The sequence below is a fragment of the Coenobita brevimanus genome, chromosome 76 (genome assembly GCF_032717465.1).
Source record: "Coenobita brevimanus isolate Jiangsu-jjx chromosome 76, ASM3271746v2, whole genome shotgun sequence".
NCBI classification, from domain to species: domain Eukaryota; kingdom Metazoa; phylum Arthropoda; class Malacostraca; order Decapoda; family Coenobitidae; genus Coenobita; species Coenobita brevimanus.
Genome location: NC_137029.1, coordinates 21,068,894 through 21,086,248, shown reverse-complemented (window position 1 = coordinate 21,086,248; position 17,355 = coordinate 21,068,894).

The following is a 17,355-nucleotide window of genomic DNA, read 5'->3' as shown; positions in this document are numbered from 1 at the left end:
CCCTTCCCTCTTCTCCCTACCCTTCCCTCGTCTCCCTACCCTTCCCTACTCTCCTTACCCCTCCCTCTTCTTCCTGTCCCTCCCTCTTCTTCCTGTCCCTCCCTCCTCCAAACCTCATTCCCTCATGGAAATGGAATGACTACCATTTTATATTTGATATTTTTCCTGGATTTGCTTTTGTTTAGCCTTCCCTTTATAGTATCTTCTATTGCCGACTTTCACCGTTTCCATTTATTTCCCTTTTCTTTATGTTCCACTGTGTTATATGGTCCATTCCCTTATATGCTTCACTTTTCTACAGCATATTTTTACTGCCTTATATATCCCACCTTCATAAATGGTCTACTTCATTTACTACGCTTACCTTTATATATCTGCTATCTTCAGATATGCTCCACTTATATATATATGCTCCACCTTTGCCTATATTCGGTCTCGTATGCTCATTTGAATATGCTTCACGCTCATATATGCTCACTTTCATAATATACTCCAATCTCGTTTATGTCTAACCAGCAGATATTTTCCACCCTCTTGCATGTTCACTTTCATTTGCACTCCACCTTCATTTATGCTCCGCCTTTTTCATGCCCACTTTTATGTATGCTAATTCAATATATACTCCAGTTTCATATATGCTCCATCTTCATAATGCTCCTTCGTCATTTATTATCCGCCTTCCATTATGCCCAGCCTTTAAATATGTTCCATCTTTACATATACCCCACTTATGTATATGTTCGATCTTCATATATGCTCCACCTCTGTAAATGCTTCACGCCTTCATATGCTTCAGCTTTATATGACTTCACATATATTTTCCACCTTCATATATGCACGGCCATATTGCTCCACCAACATACATGCTCAAACTTTAGATATGCATCGCCTTTACATATGCTCCACACTATATGATCCGAGTTTATACATGCGCCTTTCTTCATATTCCACTTTTCTAGATATACTGTACATTATGGTGGAAAATAAGGAAATAGTGATTTAAGAGGTTAAATTAATATTTTGGCAGTAAATTGGGAAATGGTGTGATACGAAGCTGGAGAGATATTAAGGTAGGAAATAGGTAAGTAACAGTGTAGGAAGTTAAAAATAGGTGAAAAATAGGGACATGGAAATATATAGGAAGCTAGGTACAGTATATAATTGGCAGAGAGTAATATGAAGGATCTGGAAATATAGGAAGCCATTGCCTGAGAGTATGAATAATAGTAAAAGGACATATATGAGAGAGGGTTAAGGAGAAGTGGGAGTGAAGGGAGAAGGGAGGGGAGGGAGGGATAGGGAGAGGAGGAACGGATAGGAGCAGGTGTATGGGAGGGAAGGAGAGCCAGAAGGTGAAAAGGGTGTAGGGAGAGAAGGGAGGGCTAGGGAGAGGAGGGAGGGGTAGGGGGACGAGGGAGGGCTAGGGAGAAGATGGAGGGGGAGGGAGAGGAGGGAGAGAAGACATGAATAGGGAGGGGCAGGGAGAGACTTGAAGGTAAAAGAGAGGTGGGAAGGATGGGGAAAGAAGGGAAGGATGAAGACAGGGGAGAGGGGTATGGAGTGAAGGGAGTGTAGGGAGTAGATAGGGAGGGATAGGGAGAGGAGAGGGGAGGGGAGGGGAGTTAAGAGGGGGAGGGACGTGAGGACAAGGTCGACCCGGCACTGTAACGGGGCCCAAGGCTGCCCACCCCACCACCACCACCACCACCACTGCCACCACCATCACCACTGCCATCACCATCACCACCACTACCACCACCACCACCACTGCCACCACCACCATCACCACCACTGGCATTGCCACCACCACCACCACCACAACCACCATAACCACCACCACCACTGCCACCACCATTAGGCTTACCACTGCCACCACCACTACTGCCGCCACCACCACCATCATCACCACTAGCACTGCTGCCACCATCACCACCACTGGCACTATCACCACCGTCATCATCACCACCGGTACTGTCATCACCACCATCACCACCAAAGGCACTGTCATCACCACCACCACCACAACTATCACCACCACCACCACAACCACCTTTACTCCCACCATTCTCGCCACTAATGCTACTACTCCAACACCACCTCCACCACCGTTGTCACGCCACTCCTCCATCACCACTACCACCACCACTACCACTACTGCTGCCACCACTACCACAATCACCACTACCATCATACCCATATTTCTATCACCTCCACTATCACAACTGCAAAACCACTACTGCTGCCACCACTGCCACAATCACCACCATCATCACACCTCTATTTCTACCACTTCCACAAGCACCACAACCATCACCACCACCCACACCACCATTTCCACCACCACCACCACCACCATCTACCTACATCACCACCATCACTCCCATTTCTATCACTCCCACCATCACCATCACCATCACCACCACCAGCACCACCACCACTACCATCACCACCAACTACACCATTTCCACCACCATTATTTCCACCATAATTCAACGGGCATCACCAGCGCCACCAATACTAACACCAATATTACTACCGTCACTATCAACATCACTACCTTCACTATTGCCATCAATCCCACCATCATCCCTGCCACCACCGTAAGCACCATTACCACCATCCCCAACAACAACACTGCCACTACCACCATCACCACTTGTCCTGCTACCAATACCATCGTTTCACCCCCATTTCCATCAACATCACTACCATCTCTACTACCATTTCCATGAACATAACCACAATCAACACTACCACCACTCTCAGCACTTCCACCACTGCCGCCCTTTCCATGACCACCGTCATCACCACCATCACCACCACCATCACCACCACCACCCACACAGACACCATAGTTGTCGGCACCAGGACCATCTCAGTTACCACCATCATTGTTGCCACCAAAGGTATTACCACCACTGCGTTCACCGCAACTACTTCTGTTATCATCATCATCATCATCATCATCATCATCATCGCCACCAGCACCATCACTGTAACCAATACCACTGTCATCATCACCAATCATCACCAGTATCATCACCGCCACAACTCCCACCATTACCAGTACTTCGTCACCATTCCCACCATCACCACCATTATTATTATAGCCTCCCATCAATATCTTTGCTACTACTATCACCACTGCTGCCACCGTCGTTGTTAATAATGCCACCACAACCACCAACACTGCCACCATCACTGCCAGGAGGACACCTATCACTATGCCATGACCTTCACCATCATCACCATCAATATCACCATCACCATATGGCCTCCATTATCGCTAACATCACCACCACCATTGATGTCACCAGCCCAATACTGCCATCATAACTACTACTGTTATCACCACTGCTACGACTACCATTTCCACCACTACCATTACCACTGCTGCCACCACAATGACCTTTGTTGCAATCACTCCTAACGGTACCACTTTCACTGCTACGGCCATCATCACCATCATCACCACTGGCCACCACCAATAACATCGCCATCATCATCACCAAAACTAATGCCACCATGTCTACTACCTCACCCATCATTACTGTAACCATTAACATCAGTTGTATCACCATCACCACTGCAACCATAACCACAGTACCGTTATTGCTACCATCACTACCTCTGTTAACGTAAGCATAACCTCTCTGTAACTACCATCACCACCACTACCACTGCAACCACCATCACCACCACTACCCTGCAGCCACTCACCACCTTTTATTTCCACCTCATCTTCATCATAATCACTAACATCACTATTCCTGCTACAAACAAGACTACTTAAATCTACTCAGCCATAACCAGCACCATCACTACTACTACAACTATTATTAACTGACCTTCATTGTCAGTGGTGTAGCCATTAGTCCTACCACCACCACTACCACCACTGCCTCTACCATTTTTTGCACCACCTCTGTATCCAGCACTATCAGTACGTCTGCCATATAAAGCTATCCCTACCCATACCGCCACCATTACTACCATCATCACTGGCCATTCCGCTGCTGTAGGGATGGGAACAAATAAAACATCCGATACCTCACACCATGGGGACAAGACATCTCCAAACAGACATAGCTTTCCTTGGGAGAGAGAGAGAGAGAGAGAGAGAGAGAGAGAGAGAGAGAGAGAGAGAGAGAGAGAGAGAGAGTACCTGTTCAATAGAAGCCAACAGACACAAGCATGCCATATGTATATTTTGTAACGAATGGTTTGCACACGCTTTACAATAGCCGGGAGGTTTACAGTACTATAAACGATCGAGCCGTGTTGCAGAAGTCAGCATGTAACGTATGTAATAAATTATATGTCTGTCTATCTGTCTATCAATCCTTCTATCTCTTTAAGTCCAAGCAGATCTTTTTAACATTTATCGTGTGATATTCGGGGCATCTCTTGTATAACGTGGTCTCGATTACACTCGGTGGCATTCACACTCTGTACTTTGTGGGGAATCTGTTTTTGTTGCTTTTTCGACACTGGTTGAAAGTCTAGATTTCTCATTGAGAAAGGAACCAAGATCTCTTATATCATCCCTCACAACAAGCTGTAGGAGAGAGGATAACAGCCATCGTGCCGTGATAAAGGAACCCAAGTTTATCTTTGTTTGGAGCTATGGCAGCTGACTCATCACTATAATTATCACCTGCAACATCAGATTCTTTAGTTGACGTTAACTTCTGAAATCATAAAATGGTGAACAAAAAAAAAACTTATGTTTAATATATTGTCTGTTATGATGTTAATGATGATTGTGAATTATTTTTATCCTGAACAAAAATGTTATCAGTTATTACCTAGGTAGGTTAAAAGACTCGGAGGTGCTTTGCCTGAAACCAGTGTCTGCAGTTTTCAATATATCCAAAGGCTTTATCAGGGCCATTAAAGATAACTGTTTTGGTAAAGTACATAAGCATAGCAAACTTTATTCTAGTCTTGCTTACAATGCTTTGGCATATGGAAATGTCACTGGGATAAAATGGTAAGAATCCCATGGGACAGAACAGAACGAATGCTGGACACGTAATTATTACACGTATTCCTGACTGGAAATACCCTCATAAGTTTTCGCTATGGAATGCATGGGGAATGAGAAACTGACTAGGAGAATGTAGTGTGAGTGAAAGGGAAAGGGAGAAAGAGAGAGGGAGACCGCGGATGAGGTAGAGAAATAGGGTAGAGATACGAGTATGTGAACGAGGTTGGTGTGGATGGAGTAAGGACAGCTTGATGGCGGACGACAGTGTGACGTGGAAGCGAGTTTTCGTAGCCACCCCCTCCGGGACGAAGGCGTCTAACTTTAGACACACGAATCCCAAGCTGTTCTTGGTCATATCCCTTCCTTTGCCAGAAAATTTTTGATAATCCCCCTCCTCCCCCAACTCTCAAAGGCGAGGGTGAGGATTCCCCTCTTCCTTTGGAAATTATTTTAAATAATTCTAGATTCTAGCGCTATTAACCTCCATTTAATGGTACTTTTCAATGAAGCGAGAAAAGAAATCTAGCGTTTTTTTTTTTTTTTTTTAATACAAATGTCTGGGAATGTTTTAAAGATACTGTACTATTATTTAGCATGATAAATATCTTAAGACTAGTATTCTGCTCCTGCTCCTAGAAAACACGAATTAAAACTCAAAATGCATTTAGCCATTAAAATACATGAAATCTATTCGTATAACCAACAAAATATAAAAAAAACTACTTTGTCAGTGTTGGCCTTATCTGTGTATCCCCTCTAGAATGTCCACATTCCCCCTCAAGGGGGAATTCCTACCACCCACCCATTTGGGAACCCCTGCTATACACAGACATGTGTGGTGGCATGTATAGGTATTTGATATGCCGGAGGACTACTGGGCCTTGAGAGCAGGCTGTGAAGCCTATGCCCAGAGACGGACAAAAAAAAAAAAAAAAAAAAAAGACTGGATGGCGCGGGAAACTACCTGGAAATACTCTCCTCTCTAATTATATTCTTGAATGCATCTATGGATCCCACCACTCTCTATTCGTGCGGCAAGTATTGTAGCTCTTACAGCATGAAAAAGGCTATTAGACACTTACTGCACTTGATGCATAATGTAACAGAGATCAGAGACGTTATTCGAGACCTCTCCACTTTATTAATAAAGACTTTGGAAAAATGAAAATTTCAGTCATCAATATTTGTTTTACCTTTTTATTTCACATAGTCCTTCCCCCCCGGCTTTTACCTAGCGTACGATATGAAAGCATGGTATAAAAAGATGAGTCCAAAGAGAAAATATTCTTTCCATGGTAATAGTAATGAAATTAGCGGTGGCGTATTATTTTAGCATGTGAAGAAAGCCGACTGACGTCCCCGATTTATATGTAAAGTTTTAACTGCAAACTATTTATACCAATAGACAGCTCATGCTTGTGTGAAACTCATACACTGAGTAAATGTTGCAATAAATCGAATGAGCGAACTAAATTTGTAATCATAAAAACAATTAATTGTGAAATTAAAACATGACAGATAATGACTGCGAATATAATGGCTTTGCACGAGTAATTTAATATGGTTGCTGATACCTCTTTTTCACATTTGTTGTCAATCAAATTTATTATGGTTAAGATTACTGTATACCTGCTTACAATCAACGGTCTAATTTTAATATTGTTTAGGTGACTGTGGTCGTGGAAATGTTAAGTACTTGTTCAGTGTTCCCATCTACTCCTTCCATTCACCAAGAGTACCTTCTTCGAACCACTCCACAAAAAACTCGGTGGTCTGTCCTCTTGCAGCTTGTATGCTTTTGATTGATAAGTTTGTCCCTTGTCTTGAGACGTAATCCGGTTTGACACCTCGCCACTTGTTGATCACTTGTTGCATTTCCTTTTCAGTGTGGCCACATTCTTTACCATGTCTGCTTTTCAGTGCAGATGTAGGTGAACTTGTTCCACGGAATAACTTGCGGCTCCTCCCAAGTCCATTCCCACGTTTTTATTTTTATTTTTTTTCCGCTGGAGGAATTTATGCATACCTTTAATACTGTCATATATGAAAATTCTATTATTATATGAACTCATACGTAATGGGTTTACATTCAGAATGGCTCACAACATTCGCATCATTCTTTTTCATACCAACCCTTTGACTTAAAATCTTCCATTACTGAAGTTTTTCTTTTCTTGTTTCTTCATTATTTCAACATCTTAATGATTCTTCTTTATCTTTTTCTATTTGATATACTACCTTGTCATAGTGTGGTACAATCTTACGGACTGCCTCCAAAGGTGGCCTGGCTGCACCCTCTTGCTCTCAGCACTTCTTGCTCTGGGGAATATCTAACCGCTGCTGTCCACGATGCCGACAAAAAGGGAGCGATTACCCGAGAGGTTACTGTATTCTGAGTGTGCAGGAACAGGTTGTAGATGTCAAATGCAATTTGCAAAGGTTAGTCATCTTGGAAGTTGTATGGCAATGCTCTAGGCGGTCAGCAGCTCTAATAACGGGGAGGCGGAATTCTAACCTGCACTAGAAATTCGGAGTCACTGAGCCCCTGCAAGGATGAGAACTTGCCCTGAATAAGTGATCATAGACGGGAGGAAGTAACCCACCCTTATTAAAAATTTTAACCAATTTGTATTTATTAAAAAAAAAAAAAAACAGTTTATTATTATCATATAACTGTACTGTTTTTTGTATTCTTTCACTTTAATATCCACTCTAGTTTATTTGTGAAGTGCATATGAAAGGCTTATGAGTAAAGACAAAGCATAAACGTACAAGTATTATGCAAAACGTAAGCTCATGGAGGTGTGAAAATGTGGTTCCTGACGTACCATCGACACCATACGAGTAAGCCATTTCGACCGAGATAAAGATGGAGTATCAGATTAAGGAAGTTGGTCGATCAAAGATTTAGTCAAAGATGGCTTTGGAGATTTAATAACATACCCTCCTTAGCATTTAATTGCCTACATTACATATCAATATCCACTCGTATGTTACTGATGCAAAGTGTGTCGCACAAAATAGAAAATAAAGGTGTAATATTCAGAAACAAGGCAATTAAGGAGGTGCTATAAAGTTTTTAGTGCCATCTATGTTCAGAGGATTTTAAAGGATGTAACAGATGTGGCTTGAACAGAGTCGACGTGTTCTCAGATCGACTGTGATGATTATGGCAGATGGTGATGGTTCCAACTGAGCCTCCACTAAGTTTTGACATGAAGGCTTTCCATATTTCCTCATGTTCCTCGTTCCATCTGTTCTCTCACTCTCTCTCTCTGTATATATATATATATATATATATATATATATATATATATATATATATATATATATATATATATATATATATATATATATATATAAAGGGTATATATGGGCAGGAGATTTTCTCTGTAATACATAGTTCGTTGAAAATGATTGCAAGTTCTGCATTGTATATACAGTGAGAACTAGCAATGACTTTCAACGAAGTATCTGCGGTACACACACACACACACACACACACACACACACACACACACACATATATATATATACTGTATATATATATATATATATATATATATATATATATATATATATATATATATATATATATATATGCCATCTGTCTATCTACTGTATCTACCTACAGTATCTATTATTCCTAAAACACAAACTTTCATACAATTCTAAGGTAACAGCACGCCAGATTTTGGAATAGATGTTTGAGATAATACGGCGTTTTTTATAATCAATGTATCATGCAAGACTGGTGGGTGGATTCAGTATTTTCATATATCAGATAACATCTGCAGTTGTCAAAAATGTGTTTCAAATGCCAAATAACTTAAGGTGTGTTTTTGACTGATAACTCCAGTACTGTTTATCTTCTTTACCAACAAGGAAAATGATGTCTTTGATTAACTTGTCCGCTTTTTCCTTCATTAACTCCAAGACTGATGTACTGGTTTAGGTCAGGGAGTATAAGCTGATGCATTAACGGTTTGAGTTCTTCTGCAAGGACAAGCAAGAAGCACCAGCAAGAGCACTCGGCATCACTCACGTCACAGATGCTGCGTGACAGACAGTAACCCCGTAAACAGATGCACTAAACACCACTACCAAGTAATGCGCTCCAAGACAGACAACTGGGACTCACTTGGCCCTCATACAGCAGTCAGTAACAAATACCTATCAGTCTGAATGGGTAGAGAGGCTAGAAACGAAAGTAACAGCAAAAATAGTCCGCCACTTGTGACAGAATTACGCTAAATGTAGAAAAAAAAAAAAAAAGATAAGAGAGCAATCGCAATGCTGTAAAAGAGTTTGGTGCAGGGATAAGATGCGCACCATGAATACACAAGTATACATATTTCATATTTAAAATGATGGAAGCCCTACCTTCTTCGAAACAGAATGGTGATGAACAGTTTGTCTTCCATGTCATCACTCATCCACCGTTCCCATACAACTCAGTGATGAAAAAAGACTACTTAAAACAAACCAATGAACACAGTCACTTCATATAACGTGTTGATCCGCTGCGCCTGTTGTCAGTTTGTGCGTTCTAGGTGTCGAGGTTGCAGCATGTATATTTTTCTTGGGACCCTCATGCACTGTGTAGAAGATGCAGAAGTAGTGACCAAGCAAAGTTCATGATCATATTCTGTGTCCCTAATTACACTGTCCAGGAAACTTTTAAAATTCAAAGAGATAAAAAAAATGCAGGTCATAGGTATAAATACAGAGGTAGATAATGAAAAATAAATACGTAAATACATACATACATACATACATGCACACATACATACATACATACATACATACATACATAGGTACAGATGGCTTGTAACACGAAAACAATATTGTTCCGCATTTCGAAATCTTTCTCGTGTCCAAGTTTGGTGATCGTAAGGTTAAGCTGCCTACTGTCACTTTTTGTTGCTGAGGGGTACTGACCTTTGACGTGTAGGGAGTCCCCATAGTAAAAAAAAAAAAAAAAAAAAAGGCTGCTTATTGGTAGCCATATTAAAATTCCAGTGTGGCAATGTAGGTGAAACTGTTAAAGGACTTTCATTGTGTTCGACGAGGCTGAGGTGGGCTTGAAGGGACGGGGATGGCAAAAATATTACCTGAAATCAGCTGAATATCCGGAATAGTATAACAGGGTTACTGTGAGCATGAGATTAAACAGAGGGGAAATGAACATGCCCTTGCTCATGTCCCACCGAAGTAAACCGATACTGTAAATTCACCTGTCATAGTTCCGTCTTCTCGTCGGCTAAGGAGGTTCCCTAGCATCTCTTTCTTTACGATTTATTTTTCATACTACCCAGTTATATACCCTTTTCTGCGTCTTACATCTTTTTAATATCGACATAAATTTCATAAACAACACATAAGATTTTAGTAACGGAGCAGAATCAGAAATAAACCCGTAAGGAAGACGTGTTAGTAAGGTTCTCCACCGCACGAGATTAGCGCCCACAGAGTCGCATAAATGCTCGTGGGCCCTTCGGGCCCCTCGCACTTGCTCCTGCGGAGGGCTTTCGCGCTGCTGTAGTATATTTTAGTTGTAGTTATGGGCAAAAAGTTCTACGGAGATTCTATGCCGGGCGCCGAGAGTGGCTTTTATTGGTCAAAATGTAATCGCTCATTTAATATAGTAAAAGTTATTCAATCGTGATGGAATCAAGTTTTTTCACATCAGCGAATTTTTTGCAATTTTTGTGCCAATTTTGGTACGACTTGAATGTGTGGTTTCGGCTGCCCAAAACACACACACACACACACACACACACACACACACACACACACACACACACACACACACGGCTAGTGCTATAGTATATTAGATTGTTTCTGGCGGGTAGACTTTATAGCACCTCTTTAGTAGTTTTTATTCATATATTGCATCTTAATAGTCCCTTGTACCATTAATGGCTTTTCAATAAGAGATAATTTGCATCATTAACATATATGTGAATAATAAGGAGTAATAGGAATAATAGATACGTCTATTAATGCCTGTTCCAGATGATTCGACATCCCTGCTATGTATTCGTCAAACTTTAGGAAGCTACTCATTTCTCTGTTTGTACGTAGCATGTACTGTAGTCCGTACGGCCTTGTTTTGGATAACGTGCAGCTTTTATATATATTGTTACATAGCCTATGATTTCATCATCCTTTGTATAATTCTAACGTACAGTATGCTGCATGTTTGATCACGATTCGCCTCGTGGCTTCCATAGTGCGTGTTCTACCTCACTCCCCCCCTCCTCCCTTATAGTAGAGTAAGTCGTTCTTTCTGTTGTTCAGAGCAGGAGTGTCAACTCTTTGTCCCCTATGGCTTCATTTGCGCGTCCTTCTTACAAGTTGTATCAAGCTCTGCCGGCCCCTATATAATGAGCTCAGTCTCTGCATTAATTGCCACTTAGATCTACTCCTCATTTTGTTCACATCTCTGTCCTCCCCTGTACAGTTGTTATTTTTGTGAGTGCTCAGGAAGTCTCCAACCATCTAGCTGCTGTGTAATTTGAGTATAAGTGTTATTACATTTTTTCTTGTACTGTATAGCATAAGGTGTTAATTCGTAGGCCTGGTAAGGTTTTTGTGATTCATGTAAAGTTCATATTGTCAGCCATTATTAATAATATTTTGTATCTGTAATAATATATCTTGCATTAACTGAGCATTATCCGGTTTTCTCATTTTATCAGAGCTGACTTAGATAAATTTACTCTTGCTAATTTCGTGTTAATAGCGGCTATTGCAGTTAACCATATATTTAACCTGTTTTTGCCATTACATTATCCTTATGAGTCCTGAATGTTTAGTTGTTAGTTTGAGCATTAAACTTTAACTTGTAATTTTACCTAACTCTTTTGTTTTGAACCTGGAACTTTGCGGGACAGTTTTCTCTGTTCCGTAACAATATATATATATATATCTATATATATATATATATATATATATATATATATATATATATATATAGATAGATAGATATAGATAGATAGATTCTGGAAGGTATGCTCGAAGGGGGAGACCAGGGATGAGATGAAGGGATGGATTGGCGAGGTATATGAAATGGGAGAAATGGAGTTCCCCCGAGCTAAGACCTGTATTGGACTATATAGCCCCGCTAGGGTTACAGGAGCGAGCTACCACTCCCAGCACGGCAACCCGGGCGAGGCTCGAACTCGCAATCCCCCGATTACGAGTCCAGCGCGCTACCACTGTGCTACCGCGCCCCCCATGGCGAGGTATATGAGAGAGGGGTGTGTGAGCTGAGGGGGAGGCAGCGTAATGGCAGGGAACACGGCGACATAGAGGCGATTTTGTTTGTTGTCACCCCATGTCTGGCTATAGACAGATAGAAATTGATCAGTATGCTGATCATTGAAGGTATTATACTTTATACTTGGGGTGCAAGGTAAAGAGACTAAGCGGTTTCAGATGTGGAGAGAAATAATGAGGGAACTAATATATACATTCTCTCTTTGAAAATTGCAACTGTCTCAGGTGACGCAACTATTAATTTACCAGTCTTAATCGCATCTCGAATTGTTCATAATTGCTCTCTCGTATGTTTACTCAGTACCGTATTTCCATGTCGTATCTCCCGTCTTTTGCATCTCGTCTTAATGTCCTAAGCATCCTAGTCCCGTAGTGTTATACTGTTTTTATTCTAACTTGGCCTAAAATTGCAATCTCTTCATCTTGAATGCAGAGTCGTAACGCTAGATAAACACTAGACTATGATGGTAACAATGGAGGAGTGCCATGGAAAGATGTAGAGCCACAGCATTATCTTATTCTGCCTCTAAACTACATGAATTAAAGTGCAAAAGGACAAAAATCTGGGACGGGTTAGAGTAAAAACACTATAGTAGCCTAGTCCCAGGCCCCTACGCTTCTGATGGGTCTAAAAAATATTGCATGACAAATTAGTTCGGAACACTCCAACCCGTCGTACAAGACTGCTCCCCAAACCCCATACCGCTTAACTACTTATAGTCATCCTTGAGGAAGAAAAGCTGCTATAAATGAAACATATAAGTTCACATAGCTTAGACGTGAACATGTTCATGTCTTAATTCCTGTACTCGCTCAGCAAAAGCAGCTCTGCTGTTTTACTCGCCGCGTGCACGTGCGCGTGTATGACCAAATGAAGATATAAAAGTTTTCATTCGATTTCAGCCAAATACGGTGGAAGGGTTGAGGGTCACCTAAGAGGCTGACCTTTTTTAGAACAATAGATCTGTTATGCTAGGCGTTTTTAGGTCGGCTTCCCGCCCTAGTAGTGCCTAGGGTATATAGCTGGGTTCCCTTTCTAGACCGGACCTTAGACACGGTATGAGAGGAACAGGACATAAAAACACAGGGCAACAACCTTACACGTATATTAGCAAATTCCGTGTTACAGAATGGGACGACAATTCACACGATATGTTTTGCAAGGTTAATACACAGGCCGGGAGAAGGGTTACGTGTATTACGCAGGATACAAGATAGACAATAGGCTCAGTTAGGGTAAATAGGAAATACACAGTTTCTCAGTCCTTATGTGTGTGGCTCGTTTCACAGTGAGAGGGTGAGATATGGGTTTTACTGCATGTGCACGGGATAGTTCAAGAGTCCTTACTCTGGCACTGACTCCTTTTCTATAAATATAAAATGGGTGTATATTGTCACTGAATTTTACCTCTCGGTTTACACAAGGTGGATGTGCACTGTCACAAGGGTTAGTATTATGATGCTGAGTTCTACCTCTCGTTTTGCACAAGGTGGGTATGCACTGTCACAAGATTCCTTATCAATGGTACTGGACTTCACTGCTTATCTGCACTGCAGTCTCTGTCCTTACCTCTCACTTTCTGTCTGTGGAGACTATGTATCACAATCACTGGTCGGGGGGCAAGGGGAAGGGGGAGAGCCTGGGGACTCACAGTTGTCGGCCTGGAGTAGGTGTACGAAGTAGTCCCTTTGGGAGTCCCTTCATCCCGTGGCCACGGGTCAACTCGCAGGGGCGTCGGCTTTCATCGAGGGCTATGGTTGGGTGTGGTGAAGGGCCCCTCACTGTTGGGGCTGGGGACTGGGGTCTGGCCCTCAGGGCTGGTGCCAAACAGGTTCTGTAGGCACTCCCGCAGGCGCCTGGTGAGGGAAGGGCGTCGCCTTCATTGGGGAGGGGAGAGGTCTCACCCTGGGGTCCTGGGGGAATCCTTGAGGGTCTGTGGGCTATGGTCTCCCTCCTGCTGCGCCGCTGTCAGGGTAGGGCTGCGGCGTCGCTCCCGGCAGGAATCCGTCAGGCATGGGTCCTCCTCAGGGGCCGACTGGATGGAGAACAACCCCAAGGATAACACCGAGCCTCTCCACCAGTCCTCAGGTTGGAAGTCCTCCTCCTGGAGGTTGCCTCAGTCCTGGTGGACAGAGATGTGACCTGCGTCCCCACCAGTAGGCAAGGCTGAGTGCAAGTTGATCTCACGTTGTGAAGTCACAGGGGGTGAGGGACTTTGGTGGCGTCCCTCCCTGGCGTGGCTACAGGTCATCGCTGAGAACCCTTGGGGAACAGACGAAGGGTGGCTACAGGCCGTCCCTTCCCTGTCGGTGCGGCTCCTGGCCGTCACCAGGGCCTGACTTCCTGATGGGATCACAAATGAAGCGCAGCCACAGGCCATCGCCGAAGTCCCGTATGGAGGGCAACGTGTAGGCGAGGAGTGGCTACAGGCTGTCTCCTGCCTACTGGCATGGCTACAGGCCGTCGCCGGTGTCATGCCCTCCGAGGCAACTGCAAAAGGAGAGGGGGCGTACCGTTCTCTCCCCACGTGCGGCTTCAGACCATCACGGGTTCTGCAGGGGGGTTCAGCAGCACCTGGAGCAGCAACAGGCTGTCTCCTTTTGGGTGCGGCTACCTGCCGTCGCCTTATTTATGTGCAGCTACCGGCCGTCACAAAGGCACAGCTACAGGCCGTCGCCTTATTAGAGTGGCTACATGCCGTCTCTGGTTTTGCACGGCTACAAGCCGTCGCTGGGATGCTACTTGGAGCTATGTTTTCAGCTCCACCCCGATCCTGGCGAGAGTAGCTCGCCCGAAAGGCAGTGCACTCGGACTAGGGTGATCGCGCTGGGTGCACTCTAAGGAATAGGAGTGCGCGGTCCAGTGGGACTTAAGTCCATATTGTATGGACGTTGTGCGCTCGCCATATACCCCTCCATAGTCTCCTCCTGGGGGTGTAGTGGTGTCCTCAGTTGCCATGGCCGGTATTTCAAGATCAAAACTCAAGGTCACAGAGACAGGGAAAGCTTCACCTAGCAGGGTCAACTTAAACGGTTTTTATCTAGCAGTTACCAAACTTACTGGAAGGGTAGAGAGTGAGGCAAGAACGAAGAAATTCAGCTCTGAGAACATTTAAAAGTCAGAGTCACAGGGCATGGTCAAAGTTCGATCCGTGTGTGAACAAAATAAAACAAAGTAGATATGATTTGGAACAATCTTGATTTATGTGATGAGGATCGGCCAAGGGGTTAACTTTTTTTCTTTTAACAATAGAACAAAAGGTGAAGGTCATCTGACAAGGTGGCAAGTTTTATCCAATTTAGACTAAACTTTGTGGCAATGTTCAGGATAAGGCAGGATACTGGGATTTGATTTTGATAATCAGTCGAATGTCAAGGTTACAAGGATAGGTCAGATATTAGTGTCTTAGGGTAAGGTAAGCTCAAACAGCCTTTACTCGATTTGGACTAAATTTGGTGGAGGCGTTAAGGGTCAGGCAAAAATGGAATAATTTGATGTTGAGCAGTCGGTCGAAGGTCAAGGTCACGGCACTCAAAAGTTCACTCCTAAGACCAGCTGGTCGGGGAGGACACTGAGCTCTCTGAGCGCTCCTACTTGTTTTATATGAGGTTATCGCTGTAAACAAGCTGCGCGAATGTGGATATTGCTACCCCATTTGCAAGTTCACTTTTAAATTATCTTGATATTGGAACTGTTACAACAGTAATATTCCTAAGAAGCTGGAAGGACTGCAAGCAGGCTTAAAGTTATTAAGTGAATCATGAAATACAGCAGCCAAATAGTGCTATAAGCAAATTAATTATCTGAAAATAATAATGTCAACAGACTTTACACACCGGAACGAAGACATGCTATACGTGAAAAAGTTTGTTTACATCTTACTGAGTTTGGTGAGCTGGGCTGGGCCTGGGTAAATCTCACTGCACATTCTTCCTACCCCACAAGCCAAGAATAAGCTTTCAGCTGACTGCACAGCATAGAATGAGCGGTTATTGATGTCTCTGATAAGTTTTGAAGAAATTAGGTACGTACCTTTTTATCCTGGAACTGATGGTGGTGTGGTTCGTCCACTAATTTTCCGCAGCTCAGTGAAAGGAGATGACAGTCCTACGGCTGTACTTCCTTTTCATGGCGCGCATTTTCGTGACATACCGATTGGTACTGGAAGTATTAATCTCATGTTACTTACAGTCCAGAAATAACAGTTTTAGACCAAGTTAAAAATGGGCAAAGTACCGTATAGCCTACCGGTAGTGCAAAAAGAAGTGTATAAGGGAGAGATGGGAATTATACAGGCTCTCCTTGTATACTGAGGAATCTGGCACCCTATATGCTTTCCCACAACAGGAGTAATATAGTTATACTTCACTGATAACAATATTTTACTGTATCTGTATTTTAGGATTTCTCTACAAATTATAATGGAAAAATTGTATGAGACAGTGTTAGGGTCTTATCCTGTTGTCCTTGTTTGTGAAATGAAAGAGGCACTCTGGACAGTGTCACATAAATGGGAAAAGAACATCATAAAAGCCATGACAGTTCAGTATCTACTAGCTATTATATACAGCATACTGGTAGCCAAGCTAACCTCCTATTGCTGTGATTGTTTAGTGAAACTGTGAAGGTTTTCCTAATGTAGGCCCCACTAGATAATCGTTCTTCTTTGGATATGAGTGAGAAACATTTATTTAACAAACTGCATTATGTGCCTCTTGCATTCCATTGTAGCTGTTCTCTTTGGATGATCTAGAAAAGGTCTTTCATGGAAATAAGGGTAAATTTTTAGAAGTAACCAATGTTTTCTTTTATTATTATTTTTATGTTTTCCAGTGCAAAATACTGTGTTTTAATTAGTTTTGACCCTCATTTTTTGGGGAAAATCCCCCTTTTGGAATTTTGAGTAAGATTTCCAAAAGAGGGTTTATCCCTCAAAATCAAGATCAAAATTAATTAAAAACACACTATTTTGCATTAAACTAACCCAAACTAACTTAACCTAACCTAACCTAGGCCTAACCTAGGGCCTGACATAGACCAAGTGCACACGCCTGCACCAGCCAATATGGCGTGACATTCA